The sequence below is a fragment of the Rhinolophus sinicus genome, chromosome 8 (assembly GCF_057876585.1).
Source record: "Rhinolophus sinicus isolate RSI-liver-muscle chromosome 8, RSI-T2T, whole genome shotgun sequence".
Classification (NCBI taxonomy): Eukaryota; Metazoa; Chordata; class Mammalia; order Chiroptera; family Rhinolophidae; genus Rhinolophus; species Rhinolophus sinicus.
In genome coordinates, this window is record NC_142508.1 from 50,465,215 (window position 1) to 50,486,027 (window position 20,813).

The 20,813-nt window shown below is 47.8% G+C and overlaps 1 pseudogene across 1 annotated transcript; it reads left to right on the forward strand.

Annotated features, from left to right (window-relative positions):
* The first annotated feature begins 16 nt into the window (after positions 1-16).
* On the forward strand, positions 17-20,569 carry LOC141567469 (developmental pluripotency-associated protein 4 pseudogene; annotated as a pseudogene). The gene is made up of 9 exons (XR_016022019.1): positions 17-382; positions 1,208-1,410; positions 1,905-3,057; positions 3,553-3,622; positions 5,708-5,781; positions 7,732-7,849; positions 8,096-8,189; positions 8,734-8,795; positions 16,303-20,569. The product of XR_016022019.1 is annotated as a developmental pluripotency-associated protein 4 pseudogene (transcript).
* The last annotated feature ends 244 nt before the right edge of the window (positions 20,570-20,813 follow it).

Here is a 20,813-nt window from a genome sequence, read left to right on the forward strand (position 1 = left end):
GCCTGGCAGAGGGCGCGGGGTGCAGGCGGGGACCCTGGGCACCCCGGGCACCTCGCCCTCTTCATCCCCCATTCGGCGCTCCCGCCCGGTAGGCTTTCCCCCTTGCCCGGGCCCGTGTGGAAATAGGGGTCCAGCCAGGGCACCCCAACCCCCCCTTTCTCGGGACTTGGATTTAAAGGGACAAGAACTGCGTAATGGGAGGGCGCCCAGCACCCAGCGCTCTCTCTGCTCCTCCCGTGAACCGCGAGGTGAAACCCGGCAGAGCAGGCCTGGGGCGGTCCGGGGGCGCCGCTCCCCCACCCGGCGCCTCGCCCCTCCCGCCTGACTCCTATCAGCGACTCCTGCCCCTGGTTTGACTGGAGAGGCTCTTGGCAGACCACAGGTGGTTTTTCTCATGACAAATAATCCGTCCTTTTTCCTTACAGGCAGTTTGGGTCCAAATGTGGGCGGGAAGGGGGCGCTTGCCTCAGAAAACATGTCCCCTCCCCATAAATTGAATTCCTGGCCACACACATATATCTTAGAATAAAGACACCCCAATTCCGTCCCTACCCTGCACCCTGGCCAACAGGTAGCCCCCCACTCCGGGAGTGGTCGCGCTCTGGGGGAGCAAAGTGGGATCACCACTCGGGCGTTACCAGGTCTCTCTCCACACATACTCCCGCTCCCATCCCCCTGCACTCCCAAGAGATGGTGTCTGATTCCTGGATGCGAGTATCCTGGGACCAATTTAAAATGCATTTCCTGGACCATAAATCCGCAGGCAGGAGATCCCGCGTTCCCAGCCCTTCAGGAGCGTGTGCGGCAAATGGCAGCATTTAGGGCTGCGGAGGGGAGACGGCACAGGGTCCGGGCTAGTTGGAGTGCGGGCCGGTGACGCGGGCGGCGTTGCGCCAGGAATTGCAAGCCAGGCGAAGGCGCCTGAGATTTAGCACAGCTAAAGAAGTGCGATTGAAACCTCCAATTAGTCGGGGGCCCTGCTCAGCCTTCTCCTGCCCGCATTGTTCCCACCTTTGGCTACACAGGCCCTCAATAGAAAAATAGCCCCTCTTCCGACTCCCAGAGCTCAACTCAACTTCTAGTCTTGGCCTGGGCATCCAAGCCCCCTCCCTAAAGCGTCCCTAGCCTGGTGTGCAGTCACCTCCTCACCCACCCCCACTGAGGAGGGTCATTTAGGGAGTTTTCCATTTTGCTTTGTGATTTGCAGTTACAATGATTCAATGCACCTTCTCGTCGCTGTCTCCCTGTGCTCATCTGGATGGCTTCTCTAAATGCCTCGGGTGGAATTGTTGGGTCAAGCACATCTTGGACTTAATAGAACTTGCTCTCCAGAACACCTGGAGCATTTCCTTCTCGCCCTGAAGTTCACCTGCACTTCCTTCCAGTTCTCTACTTCCTGACAGGCACTTGGTATTATCAGACTTCCTATTAGGTTTCCATTGACTTTATTTTGTCAGTCTAAATGAGTATGAAATAGCATGTCTGGGCAGTTTGGTGTAAATGAAAATTATATGGTGGTGAACGTGTAGGCAAAAGGGTTGCAGACTTTCCTCTCAAGATTCAGGTTCAAATCCTGCCTCGAGGGCTGGGCAGCTGTGTGGCTTTGGGCAGTCAGCTCGGGTTTCCTCATCTGTAAGATGGGCATAATAATAGTTCCTATAAAGTTGCCATGAGAATTCAAGGAGCTGGCACTCAACGCATGGTAAGCACTGAAGAAGTAGGAAGTAGAGGTGTTATTAGGAGACTAGCCCCCCCAGCAAAGGTCATGGGTTCCTAGGATGTGGGATGCCCAGCCATCAGCCTGCTCTTCCCAAACACTGTTGACATAGAATTTCTCTTTCTCTTGTACACGCTGCACTTTCTTTCTTCCATTTTATTTCTAACCCATTTTTTTGCTGATTCAGCAGCCCTTTCTCACCGGAGCAGAGGATTTCAACTGAGATCTTGTTGGAAAATGGTGATTGGTTCCAAGCGATTACTGGTCAGCACCTTCTACCTCTGGGTAATGCATACCTTTCCCCCTGGCAATTCCAATACTCCCTCTCACCCTTCCCCAACTGACCCTCCCTTCTCTCTCCTGCACGGTCAGATTAGCTTTAGAAGTGACAGACTCTACTGTCTGAAATGCAGAAATACGAGGCATTCGTTTTGTGCAATCTGAAAATCGTTCTCCCATAAAGTGGGGCTGGAGGTATTGATTTCATTTTGGAGGAAACTCTCCAAGGCTATAAACATAGTACTACCCAGCAATTTAAAAACAAAAACCAGGGAGAAAAACGAAAAGCTCTATCACCATGCAGAATTTCATGGCTGTGTGCACCAGGCTCTAAGTAGGGGTGAATACCTCCCATTAGGGATCTCACGGCTCCTCAGGTGACCTGGGCTTACATACCATCTGTGCGTAAAGTTCAACTCTGAGCCTGTCTCAGTGAAGTGTCTGATCAAAGGGAAAATAATGACCGAGGAGGATTCCAGCCCAGGTGGTCTGGTTTTCCAGCCTATAACCTTTCTGGCCTCCAGCCATTGCACTGCCCTTCCCTTGCCTGCTCCCTCTTTGATAGCCATGACCGGGAAGTTTTCTGGTTTCACCTCCAGAAAGGCTTCCTGGTTTCCCTTTCATCGCCCAGAGGCCCATCTGTTTCCTTCAGAGAACTGAACTATACACTGCAGTTACCTGTTTGTCTTCCTGTCTCTGACTGTGTTTGCCCGGACACTGAGATGGCTGCATCAAGACCTCCCATTCTGGGGGCTCTCCTATAACGTGACGTGGACACTCCTCCTGAGAGGTGGGCTAGCTAATGAGTGTAGCAGAAGTGACATCGTGTGACTTCGAAGGTTGGAGTGTAAACAGTGACACAGCTTCTACCTCATGGTCTCAGGACGCTAGAGCTTGGAACCAAATCAGCATGATATTAAAAAGCCCAAGCAACCCATGGAGAGATGCATAGAATAGAAACAGGGCCTCCAGCTCACAGCCCCAGCTGGACTCCCAGCCAGCCCAGCACCAGTTGACAGCCCTGTGAATGCACCATCTTGCACTCAGCTTCTCCAGCTCAGGTGGGCCACCCCCATTAATGCCACATGGAGCAGAGACCCCACCCATGCTGTTTTCCCCACCACAACTTGTCATCATATAAATTTCTGAACAAAAAGTGACTGTTGTTATGTTAAGCTGAGTTATATAAACTATAGCTCAGGGGCCAAATCTGGCCCGCTGCCTGTTTTTATAAGTAAAGTTTTATTGGAACACAACCACCCCCATTCATTTACATATGCCTATGGCTGCTTTCCCACCATAACGGCAGAGTTGAGTCACTGCAACAGAGACTATATAGTCCATAAAGCATAAGGACCACCTTGTCCTTTACAGAAAACGTTTGCCAAGCCCTGTGTGTTAGCCTGCTCAGCTGCCATGGCACAATGCCATAGACTGGGGTGTGGGGTGTGGCTTAAACACAAAATTTATTTTCTCACAGTTCTGGAGGCTGGAAGTCTGAGATCAGGGTGTAAGCATGGCTGTGTTCTGATGAGGACCCTCTTCTTGGCTTACAGATGGCTGCCTTCTCACTTTGTCCTCACATTTAGGGGAGATAGGAAGTGGAGGGAGAGAGAAAGAGATCAGGTGAGTGAGCATGGGAGAGCAAGAGGGCTCTGGTTGTTTGTTTTCTTCTAAGGACACGAATCCTGTGGGATCAGGCCCCACCCTTAAGACCTGATTAACCTTAATTACTTTCTTACTCCAAATACAGCCACAACAGGGTTAGGGTTTCAATATATTAATTTTGGGGGGACACGTTTGGCCCATGAGACCCTGCTTTAAGCCACTGAGTTTTGGTATGGTTTGTTACACAGCAATAGTAATCACAACAAACTATAAGTTTCGTGCAGATGGAACCACATCTATGTTGTTCACTTTCAGTGTAAGATGCACATTTGGGGCACAAATTACCAACCTACCGAGTTAGGTGGTGGTAAATAGCGTGGTGACAGGGAAAACCATGTACGGGGGACCTGGGCTCTGCTCTTGGTTCTGACACTAAGTTGGTGTGCAACAAGTCTCCCAGCTTCCTGAGGCCCAGTGTCTTCACCTATAAAATGAGAAACGAGATCGTTCCCCTGCTCCCTAAGTTCTGTAGTTCTAGAATTTTCCTCAGCACTCATTGCCACTCTTCCTGCAGTCCAATGTGACCCCCACACTGCTGCGTGGTGGGTTAGTTTATTTCCTGTCTCTGTGCTGCAGATTACTTATCAGGACTGTGGGTGTGGCCTGCCTGGGGCTATTGAGGGGAGCCTTCAGAGGGACTATCTTCCTGGGGTCACCCCTGACCAGCTTCTGGGGTTTGTTGGCTCAGCCCTGTGGCACCCCAAAACTGGTCCCCCTACACACACTCATGCAAATGTGGGAGGTTGACATGGCTCCGGTGCTAGGAGCAGTTGTTAGAAAGGGTGTCTGCTAGCTAATCCGTGCAGTCCCCTTAGCTGTCTGGGTTTAGAACCTGGCTCAGTCACTGACTTACTGGGAGCCCATTATGGAATCTTTCTGTGCCTCGTTCTTCATCTTTAAAGTGGCACCAACACCTGTTCCCACTTCCTAGGGCCGGGCGAAGAGTAACCAACTCAACACAGGTAGCTAAGGTGTTTGGTGGTCCCTACCACCTCGTTGGTCCTCAGTAACTCATAGTTGTTATTGTTATGATTCCTTCCCTCTCCAGGGGTGGTTGTTTCCAAGACTGAAGATGGTCATCCGATACGTCTTCATTGCTGCCTATGCCCCAGGCCTCCCTCCTCCATTCTCCTAACACCACCACTCATTTTCTTATTGTAACTCTCCACCTGCCCAGACTCAGCCCCCAGGGAAGAGACGACAATTGCTTGGAAGTGCTCATAAGGGTCTAAACCTTGAAATCGTCCTGGGGCTCTTGATTTCCCCCAAACCAGAGGCAGAGAAAGATGTCAGCCATGGGTGGGAGCAAAATGAGGAGTCAAATTATTGGCTTCGTCGGCCGATTTCTCTGTGCCTGTCCTTGAGTGTCTTATTTCATCTAAATCCTGGCATAACCCTCTGGGGTCTGAGCTGCAAGCATGCCTTCCTTCTCAAAGATGAGGAAACTGAGACTCAGGCAGGTAAAGTGAGTGGCCCAAGGCCACAGACAGCTAACAGGAGTCAGCACCAGGGCTTGACCCCAAAAGGTAAGGAGAACTTTGAGGGCGTCTCATTCCTGGACTGCTCTCCACTGCCAGAACCCCGCCTTCAGGGCAGGAATCCTTTGTTTTTGATTAATTGCTGACCAGCCACGTGGTCAAAGGTCTGCTAAGGAGAAAAGTTGAGAAACCTTAATCTGAGCTTTGAAATTGACTCTATGGCACCCTGCTGGGTGCATTTTTTCCTTACCCTGTAGCTGTGTAGGCCCACATCTTAGTTTCAGGAAATGCTAGCAGTGTAACAGTGTCTAAAAGGAGTACCGACTGGTGCCAGGCACTTTCTCAGCATTTTCCGGTGTTTAATTCATTTATTCCTCTTAACAACTCCAAGATGTGGTTCCTAGAGGATGTTATTATCCCCATGTTATGGATGAGAAAACTGAGGCAGAGTCAATAGTAGTAGGGATGACATGCTTAAGATAGGCAAGTACGTTCTTAAGGAAACCTTGATATTTCAAGTTCAAGTGCTTCCAGACTCATCCACTCTGTTTTTCCTCTCCACCAGGAGTGCCAGGAACCCCCATTCCTAACCATCCTTCCTAAGGACAGCCAGTGAGTGCCTGCTGGGAGCTGGGCTCGGTGGGTGCCACGAAATCCCTACCTCCCCCAAGCCACGTCAGCCCCTAGGGTGGGTGGATGCCACATTATGGATGAGGAACCAGAGCCTTGGGCAAATGAGCTAACCCGCCAGTAAGTGGCCATATAGATTCGGGGCAGGCATGTGGCCGTCCCTTTCCACCCTGCTGTCCTGCAAGGAACCCTCAGTCCTGCTCCCTAAACTACCTTTTCCAACTCAGCCACTGGAATCATGACATCCAATAACAGTAGAGCAGCAATAACAGTAGTCACAGTACCCTGTCATCGCAGCTGCCCCTCTACTTGGCCTGGTGCTCACCCCTCGAAGGCAACACTTGCTGCTTCCTCTACTTGCACTAGAAATGCCAATCATGCTTTCTCCCTGCTGTCATGTAGTAGGACCCTACTCCCTGATCACAGCTGCTGGTCCAAGCTGAATCTCTCTCCTGGGAATCAGGATCCATAGATTCCAGGTTATTGATTGTCAGGGTGTTGGACTGAGAGGTACTGGAAAGAGCATATTGCCCTTTCCAATATGCTCTTAACACCATCCGGTTCAAAATATAAAACATTCCCTTTGTGTACCTCCCGTCTGTTTCCCTCCACACACCATAGGAAACAGCTCTTCTGACGTGTATCACCATAAATTAGTTCTGCTTTATCCTTGAACCTCATATAAATGCAATCCTACGCTAGTGTCTGGCTCCCTTCATTCAACATATTTCTCAGATCCATCGGATTTGTTATGTATAACAGCACTTTGTTATTTTTGTTGCTATATAGTATTCCATTGCATGAATATACTATAATTTATTTACCTATTCTCCTGTTGGGAAGCACGTGTGTTGTTTCTAGTTTGGGGTGATTTTGAATAAAGTTAGTTATTTTCAACAGGTGTTTTGAGTAAAACTCGTGTATGTCCCTTCTGCGGGAGAACTTATTGGGACCTAGGGTAGCAAATGTTAGTATTTAGTTTCCCAAAGTAGTTGAGTCAATTTGCACTCCCCCAGCAGAGCGTGAGAATTCTAGTGGCTCCACGTCTGCACCAGCACTTGGTAATGTCAGTCTTTCTAATTTTAGCCAATCTAATGGATGTGTAATGGTATCTCATTATGAATTTACATTTCTTAGATAAACACTTTGTAAATTAATTGGGCTTATTTTCCACTTGTATTTCATTATTTCGTTTTTTAATTTTTGATGTTTCTATCTATTCTTATTTATTTGTTGTATTTATTTTTACAGTTTCCTTCTGAGAACATCAGATGCAATGGATTTCATATTTAGATTGCTAATATAAAGTTTTCTTTGAAAATAAATATAGCCAAGTTAAAAAAAAAAGAGGGTGTGTGGGGGACACACTTAAACAAAAAGATTATGCAACTAATGGGACAGCAGGGATGAGAATGTGGCAATTTATTGGAAGAGAGGGGGACTTCTCTGGCTTCAAGAAGGAGGTAAAAGCAGGCGCTGGGCAGCAACCAAGAACTGGTAAGTCGAAACTCAAGTCGCTCCCTTTTTCTGGGTCCCACGGTCTCTCCTCTGGCCTGTCTGCACTATATTTCTGCTCTCTGTAGACCAGTTTTCTCTGTCACAATACGCTCTTTCCAGTACCTCTCAGTCCAACACCCTGACAATCAATAATCTGGATTCTATGGATCCTGATTCCCAGCAGAGAGATTCAGCTTGGACCAGCACGAGTCAGTCAGCTGTGATCAGGGAGTAGGGTCCTACTGCATGACACCAGGGAGAAAACATGATTGGCATTTCTAGTGCAAGGAGTGGAAGCACATTCTGCTCCAAAAATTGGGATGTGTATTCTATTGAGGGGACAGATAATTTGACATGGAGAATGGAAGAACTCTGAAAAAATGGCAGGCATAATTTTACTTCCTATTTACCAAGAATTAGAACTATCTATGACCCCAAAGATCACTGTCATTGGTCATTCAGTTTTCTAGATGAAGACAATTATGAAGAGAGGAGTGGAGGAAGGAAGGAGAAGGAGGAAGATGATGCAGAAGTGATTTGGATGGATTAGCAAGAAGGGAAAAGAAAGGCTGTGGAAGAGGTGATAATGATGGTGATGGTGATGGCGATGGTGATGATAGTGGTGGTGATAATGGTGATGGTGATGATGGTGATGGTGATGATGGTGATGGTGGTGATGGTGATGATGGGGACGATGGTGATGATGATGGTGATTAATTATTACATTGATGTTCCTAGATCTTTGCTTGGCACTTTACATTCACTATAACATTTAATCCTAAAACAACCTTATGAGGCTGGTACTATTATTATCCCCATTTTACAGATGAGGAAACCTGAGGCTTGGACAGGTCAAGTCACTTGCCCAAAGTGGAAATGAACCCAAGCAGCTTACACACATGATCTTCTGTCTCAACTGGGTAAGTGTCCCCTCACTGGAGAAGACGAGTTTTTGTCTGTGCTCAAGTCACATATTTGTACAATTTGATCAATAGTCAAATAGCAAACGCCCATGAACAACCACTAAGCCCAAAGAATTGAACATTATCAGCACCCCTAAAATCCACAGTGTGCCCCTCCCCGATCATAACCTTCTCCTTCCCCCCAGACAGAACCATTAATCTGAAATTATGGTCATCTTTTCTTCTTATACTAGTGCTACCACCTGTGTATGTGTATTCTTTAAGCACTGCAATTTAGTTTTGCCTGTTGTTGAACTTTATGTGACTAAAATTAGACCATATATATTCTTTTTTGCTCAACATTGTGCTCGAGGGTCATCCATGCAGTTGTGCATCAATAGGGTCCATTCATTCTCTTAGCTGTATAATATTCCCTTGTATAAACAGCCATTCTCCTGTAATGGGATATTTGGCTTGCTTCCATTTGGGGGCTATTACAAACAACTGCTTCGACTTATTGGTCTATGTATTCTGGAACGTGTGCACACTTGTCTTTGCCCAGGAACACTTGTTCACTTCTGGGACTCACCGTAAAGCTCCCTCTCCAGGAACTCCCCACGCCAGGTAGGTGCTTTTCTCTGGACTTGGTCAGCATCTACGCTCCTCCCGTTATAGTGTATGTCGCTGTGTCACGTGGTTATCTTCTAATTCATGGTCTCATCCACTCACAGGAGGAGGGGGGAGTGCTGCTATGTGGGACCCTGTCAGATTCCTCTCTTCCCCTTTGGTGCCCAGCGTGACGTCTGGCACCCACTAGGAAAGCAATGATTGCATTTTGAGTAAATGATGAATGAACAAACGAATAAACGAACACTCAGCAGTCTCTAAACATTTGTTGAGCCGAAGCTTGTCACGTAACAAGCCCAGAGGTGCTGTTAAGACATTAAGTCTGCTATGGCTGTTTCTGAGCTGTGTTTTGACCTTGTTTGACATGGGCTGATATCACGGACATGGCACCTGGGGACATAGGCTACAGGCAGAGGAGTGGGGAGGATTACAGAGGCCTTACTCACCCTTCCTGCTCAGCAGGTGGTTTGTCGAATGCATAAAGACATCCAGGAAAATGCTTCCGGCTGTGTTGCCTTTTTCTATTCTCTCCTCCTTCTCTGCCTCCCAGGGCTAATAAGTGTGATTAGACCTCATTAGAGTGAGGCAGCCAGTGGTTTCCTCTTGCTTTTTCCTTATCTATTGTGTATCCAATTCCTCCATCCTCATGGAAGATTAGTGAGCAGGATGGTGCAGGAAGAGGCTCATGGATCTTCTGGTTCATTGAAGAAGAAGATGAAAGTCCTGGAGTCCAAGGCAAGAGCTGGGGACAGGGGCTGAGCTGCCATAGGTTGGCGAATGTATCTGAGTGTGAAAGCCAGCGTGCAAAGGCTCAGACATTGGGGACGTAAATCCAGAAGTCACAATAGTGGATTGGAGGCCTGGTCAGCATAGACCAACTGGTGTGCAGGCCAGGCCAGGTGAGTTCACACCTATCCTTTCATTGATGAGCCCACTGACCTTGGGATTGCATCCAGTCTCCTTTACATGATTGACCAGGCCTTCCTGACCAGTGCCTGCCTTCCCTTTCTGCCTCCTCGCTCTCTACTGCCTAGTTCCTGCTCCTGTATCCCAACCTGCCTAGGCTGGCCTCCTCCCTCACATACGCTGTTCCCCTCCAGGTGCCATGTCCGTGATGCCTGCTGCATGCTTTCATATCTCAGCTCAGTAACTCCTTTTAATAGGAAGCCTACTGACCCCTTACCCGCTCTGAGGCCAGGATGGGTGTTTCTGCCCTGTACTCCCAGAGCTCCTTGGACCTTCTGACTCACCGCATTTGGCACGCTGTGTGGCCCAGGTTTGTTTCATCAGCATTCTCTGCTAGGTGGTGAAAGGCAGGCACCATGGCTGTTGTGTTCACATTCTATCCCAACCCAGTGTCTCTACAGAGTAGGTGCTCCATAAATATGATTTGGGGTGACTGAATAAATAAGGCGGTAAAATACTTGCTCGGGATCATGGAGTGATTCAGAGATAACTGGGACGAGGGACAGCTCCTTCCCTCTTCTAGCCTTGTCCCCCAACCTTGCCTTTTGCAGAGACAAAGTCAGGTAAGCCCCCTTCTCCTCCTCCCTAGGCGCTACCTCCTGTGCCAGTTCCAGTCAGCCATGGACATAGGGCTGGTCAGCATCCAGTACCCTTTACCTAGGCAATTCAGATCGCCCCTGGTTCTCAGCCCCGTGTTGGGTAGTCTTTCCCCAGGTGCCGATGACCTGTTTCAGCTCCTGAATCAAGTAGTAGCTGAAGGCACACCTAGGTCTGAATTTACCCACTTACTAAATTCCCTTTTTGCTTACATCACTCTGAGTTGGGTTTTCTGGCATTTATTTGCCAAAGGGTGTTTTAAAACAGATTTATTGATATATAATTCACATACCATATCACACATACATTTAAAGTGTATAATTCAATGTTTCAAGGATACTCATAAAGTGATGAACTTCCACCACAATGTAATTTTACCTTTTCACCATCCCCCAAAGAAACCTGTACGTACTCACAGTCCCTTCCTATTCCCTGCTCGCCCAACCCCTGGCAAGCACTACTCTACTTTGTGTCTCTATGGATTTGCTTATTCTGGACATTTCCTGTCAATGGAAGCATACCACAGAGGCCTTTTGTGACTGACTTCTTTTACTCAGCATAATGTTTTCAAGGCACGTCCATGTCGTGGCATCTGTCAGTACTTCATTCCTTTTTATCGTCAAATAATATTCCATCATAGTGATGAACCACATTTGTTTATCCATCATCAGCTAATGGACATTTGGGCTGTTTTCCACTTTTGGTGATAGTGAATAATGCTGCTATGCGTTCATGTACAGGTTTTTGTGTGGACCTATATTTTCATTTCTCCCGAGTATAAACCCAGGAGTGGAATTGCTGGGCCATACGATAGTTCCATTTCACCTTTTGAGGAACTTTCCAGACCAGCTGTACTATTTCCCTAATGATTAGTAAGGTGGCGCATCTTTTCATTGCTTCTCGGCCAGCCAAGTCTAGTCTCCACGTCATCAGTAACTGTAATTGCCATTATCGGAGCTTCTGCTGAGTGATAGCTTTCTGGCCACGTGGGCAAAAACCATGCCAGTTTTGTTCTCTGCCCCAGCTCTAGCCTCGGGTTTCTTGAATGATGGTGTATGTCTTCTTTTGGAGAAATACGTATTCAAGTCCTTTGCCCTTGTCTAAATTTGTTTTTCTGATTGAGTTTTCGTTCTTTATATACTCTGGATACAAATCTCTGACCAGCTCTATCTGCTTTGCAAATATTTCCTTCCATTCTGTGGGTTGCCTTTTCACTTTCTTCATGGTACCTATCCTTTGCAGCACACGTTTTTTATTTGGATGAAGTCCTATGTATCTACTTTTTCTTTTGTTGCTCATGCTTTTGGTGTTGTTGCTAAAGGATCTTCACTAACATGCCCACCTTCTTTGAGAGGACTGCTCACCCTCATCAATCTGGCCTATTCTGTGTCCTTACAGTGGGTGGCCTTGCCTCCCATTCAAGAGCACTGTGCCCTCAAGATGGGGGGGGAGGGGTTTGAACCAATGACGTCAGTCTTGTCCAGTGACCCACAATGAGTTCTTGGGGAAAAGCATCTCAAGTGCCTGGATAGACCAGGTTCTGAGATCCACAATCCTGTCCCCCACTGTGGCCAGAGCTGACTAGACACACTAGGACCTCTTGGAGGAAGGGCCAGCAGGAAATGAAAGACACAGGGAGGGGGCCAATCAGAGTATAAGCACAAGTGAAGCTCCACCCCTTCTTAGGGGGCTGAAGACCCTGGAGCTTGCTTGAATCTGATGACTCTCCAGGCCCATCACGCTTCCATGAGTTCTGCCCTATCAGAGAACACACCTGTCCTTGAGCTTGCAGGAGCCAGTCTCTACCCTTTGCCAAGTAAAGAGTGAGCGGACTAGCTTCTTTCTGTGCTCCACCTGCCTCACCACCTTTCCTGCCTGCAAAACAGAGACTTTTCACCCTGAACATTCAACAGCTCACTCAACATTCATTCAAGAAACCTGAGGCTAGAGCTGGAGATGTGGCAGAGAACAAAACTGGCATGGTTTTTACTCATGGGGCCAGAAAGCTATCACACTGTAGAAGCTTTGACAATGGCAATTACAGTTACTGATGATGTGGAGACGAGGCTTGGCTGGTAAATAGTGATGCCAGTTAAGGAATCCCCTAACTGAATGACAAAGAAATTATGGAAGCCTGGAGTGGGCCCACAAGATGTGTGCTCAGTCCTAACTCTGCCCTTTGCTAGCTGTGAGTCTTCACGCAAGTCACTCAGCCTCCGAGTCATCACCTGTTAAATGGGAAGAAGAATCAGCCTCTCCTCCCTTGCCGATCCCTCCATTTATGAAGAGCTCTGTGCCAAGGTCTGGTGTAGGCATTATCCATTAAATCAGCACAACGATCCCACGATCCCACGTACTAAGAAGCACTCCCAGGAAAGGAAACAGAAGCTCCAGGAGGTGGGAGAGGCAGAGGCTGTTGGCCCAGGGTCTCTATGTGTTCCCTGGAGGGCTGGAGAAAGAGAATAATGGCTCTCCTAACTTCCTGCTGGTCCATCTCCCCCCGCCCCTCCCGCCCCACACGCCTTCATACTGCAAGGGGGCCATGGCTTTGGGGAAATGAAAGGTAGCTCCTCTCATGAAAAGACCTGGGGGTCCCTTGAACTATCACTTTCTTTTTTGCAGAGCAGCTTTTTAAAACGTGCTTGGTTCATAGTATAACCATTACATTCACTATACACACTTTGGAAAATACAGAGAAACACACACAGGAAGTGAAAATCATCATCATCCCACCGCCCAGCAGTTACACAGTTAATTGCTTTATTTCCCTCTGTCATTTTCTTCCATGCATAGTTAATACCGATATACAGATGCTCCTCGACTTACAACGGGGTTATGGCCTTATCATGGGCCATAACCCTATCATAAGTTGAAAATATTGTAAGTCAAAAACACATTTAATCTACTGAATATGCTCAGAACACTCACATTAGCCCACAGTTGGGCAACTGTCTTGAGTTTCATCTCAAGAGTAATTGCTTTCCTTTTCCTTCTCACCAGAATCAGGAGACACAGATGGGCGTTTTATAGACATGATGGGATACAAAAACGCAAAACACAATATCCAGAAAATGCTGGCAACGCAGTAGAGCGTAAAGTACTGGTTGTTTATGGCGTGGCTGACTGGGCCTGTGGCTCCCTGCCACTGCCCAGCATCACAAGAGAGTATCGTACCACATATCACTAGCCCAGGAAAAGATCAAAGATGAAATCAAAATTCCAAGTAGGATTTCTACTGAATGCAAATCGCTTTCACACCATCTGAAAGTTGAAAAATCATACAGGACTGTCTGTATTTTACAAAATTAAGATCTACCAAAAAGCCTGTTTTGTACTTACTTTTCTGCCACTTAGCATATGTCCTAAACATGTTCCCATTTCATTAAATTGTCTTCTACAGCCTACCTTAATGGTTGCTAGTGTCTCTATAGCTGTTAATAATAATAGGACACATTTATGTGTACATATACTTCATATCCTTTTTAGAGCTTTAAAATGTTTGCATTGTGCTCACATGTTCTCGGTGCTTTCCATATAGTAACTCATTTTATCCTCACAACAACTGCATGGACAAGTCTACTATTATTATCCCATACAGAGGAGGAAGCTGAGGCACAGAAAGGTGAAGCTACTTGCCCAAGGTCACACAGCTGCTAAGTGGTGGGGCCAGGATTTGAATCCATGCAGTCTGGCTCCAGACTCCACCCGGCCTCTAACATGCCTTCTATTATGGGCAGAAACAGGACAGGCATGACTCTGGAAGGCCGACAGAGAGGTGCCAGGAAGGCCAGCTGACTCTGGGCCAAGTATGTATGTAACTGATACTGGGCTGTCTGTTCCTCCATTACCTCATTCTCAGAAGCCTGCAATGGGGAAGGTAGTCATGTCTGTTCTGTGTGGCCGTGTGCACCCACGGGTACTAGTAAGAAGCACTGGGAATGCATTTAACATGGAAATCCTATAGCTGCAGTAACATGAAGGGGGTCCTCTTCTGCCCCAATTCCCAACCCTCTTGGTCTCAAGCACCATGTCCCAGCATGAGGTCTACCCCAGGCTGCCCATGGTGATGCTGGCCTAAGCTGCCACAGACAGGGGCTTCACTGGCCAATGGCAGCCATGGCAGGAAGAATGAATCACAGATCTTGGCTGAGAGAACAAGCACGCCCTTTCCCTGGGAAGCCACAGGAGCCCCTGGGATTCTGGGACTTTTTACAGGAGCAGGAAGAAGGAAGCAGAGTATAGATGCAAGACCAGTGTAGAGGAGTGTCGTTCAAGTGTACATGAGGGTCCTACTAGGGGGTTGGTGTCCACGCTTCAAACTAGAGAGCAGGACACCCAGTGATACAGACAGATCATGTTCTACCTGGCCAGCCTCCAGTGCTGGAGATGTAAGTTTCTGCTCCCTGACCCATAAATAACATTGCGATGGACATGCCCACGCAAGAAGGCAGAGGGGACTGCTGGTGGGGGCCCGTGGCCCACAGTCAACTGTATGAACTTAACTCCTAACTCTACTGCATCCCGGCTGGGTAACCATGGGCTCCTTAACTTTCGTGAGCCTCGGTTCCTTCTCTATCAAAGAACCACCTCCTAGGGACATGTCCCAGGGACGTGAAATGGGATACCTACTGTGCCAGAGGCAGGACGCCCAGGGTAAGAACTGCATTACTAGTTCCAATGTGTCCATGGGCGCCTCTCTGATCTGTTCCTTTGGATAAATTCCAAAATGCGGAACAGCCAGGTCAAGGGGCATTGCCCACCCTGCCGCTGCCACTTGGATGGTCCTCCTTTTCACAGCTGCTCAACCTTCCGCACGTGTCAGAATCACCTGGCTCTGATTCTGGTTCGGCAGGGCTGGGCAAGGCCCGAGATGCTGTGTTTTAGGCAGTGATGACGTCTCTGGTCCAGGACCATTGTCTGAAGAGTGTGGGTCCCCAGGCTGGCTCAGGTTCTCTGCCATCCCCTTCTTGCAAGAAGCCTGGTGCTCAGTGGGGCCAGGCAGACCACGGCCTTAGAAAGTGTGTTCATGGCTGGCTGGTATGTATCCTTGGGGGCTGGTGAAGCTGTTGTTGGCACGATTCCTACGTCCGCACAGCTCCTGCCCTCCCTGAGGAGTCTGAATCTCTGCCATTAGCCCAGCCTGGCTGTTGATGCAGCCAATTCCTGTGACTGTATCCCGCCCAGAGAGGATGAGACAGACTGGCTCTCTGCACCGTGGCCAGGCGGCGTCCAGCCTGTGCTTGGAGGGCCCTTCCTGCAGCCTGCGGGCCTGCGGGATTCTGTCCCTGTGGTGCAGTGAGCAGGCCCAGAGAGCACGGCAGGCAGAGGGAGACCCCGTCTGGACAGGAGCGTCTGTGCAGCGCCTGCTCTGCCTGGGGAAACAGACAGTGTACGCTGGCTTTCCACTCCACCCTGAAAGGCTGCAAATGCCTGTGTGCTCCGTGGGCTGGGTGGGGACCCAAAAACCCAACCACCATTTCTTATGTTTTTTAATTTCGACGTTTTAATTTCTTTTGAACATAAGTCACTTTTTGCAAGCTTGAAAACCCAAAAGCTTTAATCCAGGTGAATGCTGGGGGGAGAGCACAAAATACTTCTAGTGTTTTCCTTTCCACACGAATCACACAAAATTGCCAATTTGGGGCCATTTTTGCCCTCTGGAAGGGCAATTTCGTGTGGCTCAATATTAACCCTCATAGCAAAGCTTTGAGTCACTTTTATAACTACCCCATTTTCAGGACATGTAGTACCAACGTATTTGTACACAGTCACATATTTCACTCGTATTGCTACCAATATTTACTGTATATTGTGGAATCTAAAACGCCACCAAGCGTAAGGTGCTCTGGGCCCCTCTGTCCCACTGACAGCTGGGGAATTCCACTGAACGATGCTCTGGGGACCTTTAAAGAGTCAGTGCCCCCGCATTTTCTCTTTCCAGCATTTTAGGGCTATCGTGCTCCATGGTTTGCTTCCAAGAGCCACGTGCCTATGAAGACTGATGAGCCGACGCAAGAGAAAGCTCCCGCGTGGCCCAGTGCCTGTCTCATGTCAGTGGGAGCTGGTCTTCTTCTCTTCTGTCCACCAAGACTCCGAGGGTCAGGTGGGGGAGGCCAGACGGGGAATCCAGGCCAGAGACTGAGCTCTGCCTGATCCCAGAAGACGGACAAAATGCCAACATGTAGACAGAACTGACTCATCTGGCCCCAACCTTCCAGAATGAGAAGAGGCGAGCTTCCCAGGTGTCATTATGCTGTGGCCACGCTGGAGAAACAGGGTGGACCCCCTCCCAAAGTTGGGTTTGGATGTCGAAAGAGATGAACCACACATGCACCAAGAGGGGAGGACAAGTTTGTTATTCCCATGATGAGACTTTCTGGGCAGAGAAGGGCAGCTTCCCAAGTTGCTCCAAAGTAACTTGAGGGAGCAAAGAAATGAGACTGGCCTGGGGTCTTATTGCGGTTGGAGTGGGGCCATGGAAGAAACTGAATGGAGCTGTGTGGATCCCCTGTAGCAAAGTGGGACGTACCTGGGCTTTCTTATCAGCTTGTCTGGATGTGGAGCGAAGAAGTGGGGTGAGGCTTAAAAGCTGCCAGTAGTCCAGCATTTGGCAGACTATTTCCAGTCAACATGCTTGCTTCCTGATTCCAGATTAAAACACTGGCCATTGCGTGTCTGGCGTGACACTCAGTGACATGATATGCTATGTGTACACACGTGCGAGCACATCGTGCAGGGAGCGTGTGGGTGTGTTCAGCCCGCCTCTGCCCAGAACATTCTCACAGCAGTTTCATTGTCAAAATACACTGAAGACTCTACATTATGAATAGTTCAACATGTACCAGGCATCCACGTACCACCCCCCAGATTTAACAAATGTTAATCTCTTCCATATTGGCTTTGCAGTGTTTTATAAGGAGATCAAAGTTAGAGAGAGTTAAAGCTCCACCCCATCTTTTCCTTCCACCCCTGCCCAGAGGTGACTGCCTACGGAAGTCACCACATTAGTCCTATGCCCTTTTCCCACCGTATGCCAACATCCAGAAACCATATGTCATAGTATTTACATAACGATCATCACACTTCAGATCCTTTAGCAACTCAGTTTTTTTTTCACTCAATATGATGTTTTAGGTTTATCCATGTTGATTCATTTTTAAATGTAGTATAGTACATTATTCCACTGTGTAACTCCCAGCTTGCTTAACTATTCTGCATCCTGATAAGTATATAGGTTGTTTCTCATTTCTGTTTCTTAGATGATGAGTACAAGACTCCTCAGCCAGGAAGTGGCAGGCCAGGAGGGCGAGCACAGATTTTCAGACTTCAAATCTAGTCTTCCTATGTCATCAGCAGAGCATCACATGTGAGCTCGGGGTCACCACCTGTGATGGTTTTAAAGATATGCCCACAATTTCTCGGATATTCCACCCTTCGAGACGTGGAGCTTAATTCTCTTGCCCTTGAGCATGGGCTGGACTCAGTCACTCGCCTCTAACAAATAGAGTATGGCAGGAGTGGTGGCATGTCACTTCTGAGATTAGGTTACAGGAAGACTGGCTTCTGTCTTAGCCTCTGTATCTCTCTCCTCACTCACTCTGTGGGAAGCCAGCTGCCATGCTGGAAACTGCCCTGTGGAGAGACATAACAAGGAATGGAGGCCTCCTACCAACAACCAGTGAGGACCCAAGGCCTGCCAACAACCACAACTCAGTTGAAGCCCCACATGACAGCCCTCACTGTAACCACATGAGCCAGAACCACTCAGGCAGCTCCCAGACTCCTGACCCACAGAAACCATGAGATAACACATTTGTTGTTGTAAGCCCCTGAGTTTGGGGGTGTTTGTTATGCAGCAGCAGATAACTGATACACCCATTGAGCATCAGTCAGAGGCCAGGTGATAAAATGCAGGTGGATGTGGGTGTCCAGCTGGCTTTACCTCCAGTGGTCTCAAAAGTGTCTCTTCCTTATAGCATGCTGACCTCAGAGGGAATATGATGACCCAGAAGTCCCAGTTGAACGTTCCTGAGTGTAAATTACTGACACAGAATCCGGCCCAGGAGTGTTTTGGAATTTTCCTCCAGGTGAAAAGGTTTGGAATCTGGTGGACCTGGGTTGGCAATCCCCCTCCCCTCTCCTCTCCTCCCCGAGCCTCAGTCTCCTCATCTGTAAAGTGGGGTCAATAATAGCACTTCTCTCCAGGATGGTGGAGACAACTCAGGCAGATCAAGTGAGCCAGTGCTTACGGGAGAGCTCTGTGGGCCTCACGGTAATCATCCATCTTATTAATCCACTGAGGAGAAGTAAGAAGATTTTCTTTTTATCAACCTCGACTTCCTTTTTGAGTATGGAGCATGCAAAAGGCAACAAAAACTCCTCAACAAAGTCAAAGGAGAAAAAAAAAGACTTGCAAATTCCAACCTGTCTCAGTAGAAGCTGAAGAGAAACCGCAGGCTGTTCGTGAACCAAGTACAAAAAGAAACTCAGGGAAGGGAACCAAACGAACAAGGTCCATGAAAGAGAATGCAGCTTCCTACCCACAAAAGATGGCACAAGACAATAAAAGAATAAGACTGCGGAAGAAGATACCAGTTCCTCCGTTGCCCTCTAAACTGCCACCCATAAACCTGATTCACCGAGACATCGTGAGGGCCTGGTGCCAGCAATTAAATCTGGGCACCAAAGGCTTGAAATTGGAAGCATGTAGGCGACTCTGCGAACATACTCACCCTCATCAAAAGGTTATTCCCGTCACATCAGCAGAGGCCAAGCTCTTGACCACAACACAAAGAAAATTAAAGATGGAAAAGTGGGAAATGACTCTGGAAAGTTCTGATCCTTCTAAAGTGACTGCTCCCCCTGAGGAAGGGATGCCTGCTCTTGAAGGACTGGACAAGGTTGTCATGACAACTTCATCCCCAGATGCTGTGTTTTCTTCCTGGACAGAATTGCAGCCAGAGCTGGGAAGATGGAGGCAGAGGAATCACCACAAGAGGCTTCTAGTGTCAGGTGGCGTGTGGTCCATGGGCGAAGTCTTCCTGCACATAAAGAGGGTTGGGTCCAGCTACAGTTTTATGCTGGGCAAACCTGAGTTCCTGAAAAACACGGGAGAGTGTGTGCACTCTTCTTGCTACCTGCGAGCAAATTTCCACCCCTATTCCTGGAGAACAATATGTTGTGCCCCAAATGTGTTCAGAGGAATAAGGTATTGATGAAAAGCCTTCAATGAGACTACAATGCCAGGAAAAAGGATGCAGCTATGATTCTAATTAATCATAGAAAGGAGATTACTATCAACTCCATGATGCCGCTGACCACTGAACTCCAGGCTGCTCCCCCCCTCCCCCCCCCATGCTTTCTGCTTAGAAGAGGACGCACAGGCTGGTGGGGTGCAGGTGTTACCCTCAGACTCCCAGCAGTGCCTGCTGCTTCGTCTGTCGGGATACAGAGTCTTAATTTTTAAAGTGGAAAAGTATTCCACAAATTATCATTTGTTGTGATTAATAAGATGAAAAAGTCAATACTATCAAATGATTATCCTTCTGAAATAGAAGTGACCTCTGCAGCTCTTTAAAGTGGGAACTTGAGCAATGTAAAGGGGTTGAGTGAAACAATACTGCACTCACATGCTTGATTCCCCACCTCAGAATTCTGTCTTTCTGGGGTCTGCTGCCTTCTTAGTTCAAACTCGACTGCTTTAAGACAAAGGGAATGCTGTTATTCTCTCCACTCCCCAAAACATGTTCTTAATATACAACACAACATTTTTCTAAATTTTCTTAACCTGAATTTCTATGATGTGTCTCTGGGATAAAAACACAGGGTACTTTGTCATTGTTATTTCCATTTGTAATTGTTTTGTACATTTTTACTGATTAAAAATGTTCAAGTCTACTTCTAAATCATAAATACATATGTTTAAAATGTATATATAAAATCATCTATTTAGGAAACTTGTATGCAAATAAATGTTAATAGTATTAAGCCAAAAAAAAAAAAAATACACTGAGCAGGAGCTCAGCAGCCCCAGTGGCCTGGGCCATGGGGTTCAACGTGGCTTCCCCCTGAGATCTTGGAGGGACTGACAGGGGAGGGGCTCTTGTGGCCCTTGACCCTCGTGTGCCCTGCCAGGCTCTGTGCCCAGCCTTGCTGGCCTTCTCTCAGTTCCATATGGACCCAGGCTGCTTTTCAGGGGCCATTGTGGAATCTCCTCCAACCCCAGTGAACTCTATTTTTTTCTTTCTTTTTTTATTGAGGTAAAATTCACATAACATAAAATTAACCACTTTAAAATGAACAATCCAGTGGCATTTAATACTCTCATAGAGTTATTGCAATGGTCATCACAATCTATGTAATTCCAGAACATTTCCATCACCGCAGAAGAAACCCCTGTACCCATTAGCTGTCATTCCCCATTACCCCTCCCTTCAGCTCTGGGCTACCTTT